General features: G+C 38.2%; 1 non-coding gene across 1 annotated transcript; it reads right to left on the reverse strand.

Moving 5' to 3' along the window:
- Window positions 1-440: 440 nt before the first annotated feature.
- On the reverse strand, window positions 441-511 carry TRNAG-CCC (transfer RNA glycine (anticodon CCC)). Its single transcript has one exon. It is a non-coding gene; the product is annotated as a tRNA-Gly (tRNA).
- Between the last annotated feature and the right edge of the window lie 5,367 nt (window positions 512-5,878).

Consider the following 5,878-nt stretch of genomic DNA (forward strand, 5'->3'; position numbering starts at 1 on the left):
ACCGTAAAAAAAAATTTTTCAAACAAAATTTGTAGAGAATTTTATACTGTACAATATTGATAATGAATACGAACAGCAAAAATTCCATAGGAAATGAGATATTTACAAAAAAAGCGCAAAAAACCGGTTTTTGTGATCTTTGACCTTGAAATTTTATAGTTGCGTACACCCTACCATATGTAGGTTTTGAGACAACTTTTAGGGCGTTAATATACAAGTATTTACAGACTTACAGCTGGGTATCTCGAATTCCGAGGTGAGCTTACTATAATGACTGGACTACGGTTTAAATGTTTTATTACAAAAAATAAAATCTAGGAAAGCTCGAATAAGATGTGATTGTAAAGAATTAGTTTCAATTGACACCATTACAAGTGTGTTGTTTTAAAATATAGAGCAAACCACTACAAAAATAAAAAAGGGAGTTAAAAGAGGCAAGCAGCATCGGCCGGGAATCGAACCCGGGTCGCTCGCGTGGGAGGCGAGTGTTCTACCACTGAACCACCGATGCTTGTACAAGAACATTTCAAACAGTCGACTGTAAAGAAGTTATACCTGGCTCGTCATTACCCGTTTCTAGTAAATATAATAATTGTCCGTAAAGATAAAGTAATTATCCGGTTATACCCCTCATAACTGTATTCTTCGCTTTAGCCAACTGACACATAATAATATTAAGTTGCACGAATGTCTTCATAGGACACTACTCTTAACATATTATCCGTTTCAGTAGTGTCCGAATGAAATACGTTCGAAAGGAGATATTTCTTTGGAAAATGATGTACTGTATTTATAAATATGTCTTCGTAATTGTTTCATGTTAATACACAGCGCTATCTGTGTATTTAGTCGTGGTTCATATTCAGTGGTCACAGTGCATGTGAGTGCAAGGTGCAACGTGGCATTTCCTCCCTGTTTAGTACGTACTACTGCCGCTAGATGGCGTAGCTATGTTACGAGACAATTCCGCTTTTCGAAAGTTAATGAATTGTAACAAAAGTTTGTTTTAAAATCTGGTATGTAACTATTTTGAAGGAGAATAATATATTTATGGTTATAGATTTAATAAATAAACGATAGCTGACAGCATCACTCATTTGGCTATTGAATCATCACTCCATAACCACTCAAACGTCCGTCAATACCCTCCACGGACGTTTGAGGGGATAACCAAGACATCGAACTCACATACATCAATCTCATCAAAGGAATGTACAATAATAGTACAGCCGAAATTAAACTAAAGACCCCAGGCCCGTCATTCCAAATCCAAAAAGGCGTGAAACAGGGAGACCCACTATCTCCCAAAAAATTCACTAGCACCCTCGAAGAAATTTTCAGGAGCCTGGCGGTATTATGGCAATCAAAAGGCATCGTTGTTGGTGGCAAACAACTGACAAACCTTCGCTTTGCAGACGACATCGTCCCCTTCTCTTCCTCTGCATCGGAACTCGAATCAATGGTCAAAGATCTGAGCACGGCAAGCCTTCAGATTGGACTATGAATGAACCGTACAAAAACCCAGGTTATGACCAACAGCACAAAATGTAGGGTCGAGGTAGACGGGCACGTCACACACTATGTCGACGAGTACACTTACTTGGGCCAGATAGTTTCTTTTAACAACCGACAGGACAAAGAGTTGGACAAAAAGTGCCTGGAAGAGCTTATGGTCCATGAAAGAGCTAATGAAGGGTAACCTTCCACTGTCACTGAAGCGGAAGCTCGTCAACATGTGTATACTGCCCGTCCTAATCTACGGTGCCCAAACATGGTCCCTTACGGAAAAACAAAAGTACAAACTGCAGGTTTGCCAGAGAGCAATGGAGCGTAGTATATTAGGCGTCAAAAGAATAGATCACGTCCGAAATTCTGTACTGCGCTCCCAAACTCGCATAGCCGATGTAGGGGAAAAGACCGCCAGGCTGAAAAGGGACTGGGCCGGTCACATTATCCGCATGCATCCGGAAAGGTGGGCCTGTATATCTACGAACTGAGTGCCACAGGATGGTCATCGCAGACGCGGGAGACCTAAAAGGAGATGGCGGGATGACCTGGACGCTTTTGAAAAGAACTGGTCGACTTGCCGCCGATAGGGAATTTAGAAGGGAAGAGGGGAGGCCTTTGCCCAGCAGTGGGACATTCAAATAGCCTAAGGAAAAAAATAAAAATAAAAGCTGATGTTTATCATGATAATTTTTTGGTATTAACCGATTCATGGCCAATGACTCAACAGTTGAGTCATTAAAAAACCTTTAGGAAGGCCGATGGCTCAATTGGTGAGTCAAACCAAAATTGTATAAAAACAGATATTAAAAAAAAAAAACACTTAAACTACCATTTTTCAGATCTCATTAAACATTTCCGTGAATATCAGACCTGGCCCTTCAATTTAGAGAATATTTTTATTAGTCAGGTGTCATAAACCTTTTGTATAACTGCCGCAAATTTTTATTTTTATTAAATTTAAATTAAAATTTTCATTCATATGGAAACTATTTTTTTTTTTTATTATCTTCGTCTTCATCAGAGTCCAAAATTTCTTCAATGCTAGTATCTGAACTGTTGTTAGAAACTACATTGCAACTATTACGAGATTGAGTGAATGGACGCTTCTTTGGTACACTTTTTTGTAAAATCGATTGACTACAGCTTGGAAAACCTTGATTTTCTTTATCTTCAATTTGTTGATAATGGAAATCAGTAAACATTGCCTGGCTACATTCAGTAAAATCGTCGTGGTCCTGATTATCTACAAATAATATTACAATAATAAATAATGATTGAATACTACTAAAATGTTTACTACCTCTGCAATATTTCATTAAAACCAACAAATACTACCTTGAAACGCCATATTAACTTTTATTATCCACAAATTCGAATAGGAGAACACAGTAACACGTTTCTGGTTGTCAGACTGGCTCGAATGATGACGAAAAGCATTAAATCATTACAAGGAGCCAATGACTCATCAGTTGAGTCATCCTTCAGGGAGGCCGATGGCTCAAATGGTGAGCCACCGACCAATGAATGGGGCCTGGCTGAAATGTTCACGAAAATGAAGGTGGCAATGAATCGGTTAAGCTAAGATGAAGATGAACTCATTATGATGAATTAGCTTCGATCGACACATTTAGAACTTGGATTTCTAAGAGGAAATTACTTGTACGTTATCTACAATATTACTTTAACCGTCGTTACTATTGATAACTATCGTCTCGTGTCAGAAAACGAAAATATTTGACAATTAATTAAATTTCAGTTACTGCTCAACAACTTAGTAGAGTGTTGTGTACAAAGTCGCAACTGGCGGAGGTATAGAATATTCAGAATTTAGAACTTCTATGATCTGCAGACTTATGCTAAAGATGGCTAGTTTGATACTCCTACTTTTTTTGGAAGTACCTATAATTATTTATTACAATCTCGAAAAGTCTTTCATGTAAACAACATCCGCGTTAATCAATCTCTGAGGTTGTTCTGACGATCGGTGACCATCTTATAGGTATCGCGTTCCTCCCTGTTTCGGAAGGCATCTTAAACAGTGGATCATTGACAGCCGTTAACAGTAGTCAGAAGCTCGAAAGTCTGACGGCCAGCCTTACCGAAGGGTATAGTGTTATAACCGAGGTAATTGGGTTGTGGAGGTCAGATAAGCAGTCACTACATGTAAAATACTGATATTTAGCTGCTTCCGATGAGACCGGAAGCTGACTCAAGGTTAGGCACAAGAAAAAATCTCGATGTCTCTATTGTATTCATAGTCCATTGAAATGTTACAATTTGAGGGCCGAATATTGCATTTCTTAGAGGACGCAATTTTATTTTTGGAACATGTAAGGGGGGTCAATAGAAGCTTAACTTGAAGTTTGTGGGGTCGCCACACTTGTCAATTTTATTGTAGGACGCAAAGTTTCGGAGATATAGCGAAAAAAGTGTTTCTACCCCCTTTTCCAAGATGGCGGCCGGGGGACAAGGGTGGCGACCCCACAAACTTCAAGTTAAGCTTCTTTAGACCCCCCTACATGTTCCAAAAATAAAATTGCGTCCTCTAATAAATGTAAATCTCATGTAACATTTCAATGGACTATCAGTTTATCCCACGTTACGTAGAGACGGTACAAAATGTTTTCTTCCTTCACACATTACTATCAACCGTCAACAATGTCTTAATCTCTTTCATGTCCATGTCCTCTTTCACACAGGCAATGAAAGTGCTTCAGTAGCACGATTCTCTTCAGTCGGTTCTGTCGAGTATCAACAGTTTGACATATCAAATGTACTGCCCAAATAGTTCCTACGACGCCCGTCAGAGGCGCTGATCAGATTTTCATACAAGATTTCTCGATGCCAAGCCAGTTTTCGGCATTCGATAGTAGTAGAGAATCGAGCAACACTGGATATCTATTTTGTGGGAAACTTGCAAAGACATCACAATTTTAAGGAACGGCCATTGGCAATTATGAGACAGAAAGACTTTATGCGTGACATCTTGTAAATGGCCAGGTGCGTAGTACTCGTAACCGGCGGTACTGCATCACAAGATGCACAGCTACGAATGAAGCTTCGGAAGTTTGTAAGTAAGTAGTTTGTTTGTAGTACCAAGTAATTGTGCGTTATATAAGTAATTGTGCGTTATATAAGTAATTGTGCGTTATATAAGTAATTGTATATTGTAGCGCCGCGTGTGGTGGCTTCGAATACCACCCGGGACGGATCTTTATGTGATGAGCACTAGTATTTGTTCTGAGCTTGGTCGTAAATTTATCTATATAAGTGTGTATTTAGAAGAATGTAAGTATGTTTATCAGTTACTAGCTGACCCGCGCAACTTCGCTTGCGTCACATAAGAGAGAATGCGTCATAATTTTCCCCGTTTTTGTAACATTTCTCATGGCTACTTCGCTCCTTTTGGTCGTAGCGTGATGATATATAGCCTATAGCCTTCCTCAATAAATATGCTATCCTACACTGAAAGAATTTTTCAAATCGGACCAGTAGTTCCTGAGATTAGCACGTTCAAACAAACAAACAAACAAACTCTTCAGCTTTATAATATTAGTATAGATTTGATTACCTCAGCCCTGCTTAGTTTGGAATAATATTTATTTATCTATGTATAAGTGACCCTGGTTCCTGCCTACCCCTATTTTAGGTAAAAAGTCTTGGTTTTATGTATGTAGGTAAGTAATATTAGCGTAATAGCGTAGTCAGGGTTTTCTTTTAACCAAATCATTATTGTGTTTGAGAAAGATTTTTAAAATATTCACATTTAAACTGTAAGGCTACATAGGTACACTTCGTCTTAGTATATTTGAAAAGCGAGCGTCTTATGAGAACTGTAAGCAAAAACGTCGGTTTCGGGATTTATGATGCCACAGAAAGACACGTCAAACTTATAACACCCTTTTTTTGCGTGGGGGGTTAAAAGACATCATTTTCTATCAAGACTCACATTTCTCGGTTAGTATTAGTCTTTATATAGTTTGGTATTACGTTAGTTTATTAAATATCAACAATAATATTGGCATTAGTTATATAAACCACGGTTTTATAAATGCTCGACTCGGACAAAAGAGTATCATAGTAAACTTCGCCAGCATTCTTAGCACTTCGCATTGGTGACAGTTTGGCGAATATATCGCACAGCAAGCATTTTTATTAATTAGGCTCAAGTGCTTGTATTAGCAGGTTTCCAACACCATTTACCATTACTAAGACATCACTAGCTTCGATTAGTTTGTAGTAGAATATTGAAAGAGAACGGCAAAAAAAATTGAGCATTTGGCACTGATATTTAGGTTTATTTATTTCTCGATTTTTGAATTATCTTGTGTATTACGCTGTAGCACGAATAAAAGCCAGTAATAAAACA

The sequence above is a fragment of the Anticarsia gemmatalis genome, chromosome Z (genome assembly GCF_050436995.1).
Source record: "Anticarsia gemmatalis isolate Benzon Research Colony breed Stoneville strain chromosome Z, ilAntGemm2 primary, whole genome shotgun sequence".
Classification (NCBI taxonomy): Eukaryota; Metazoa; Arthropoda; class Insecta; order Lepidoptera; family Erebidae; genus Anticarsia; species Anticarsia gemmatalis.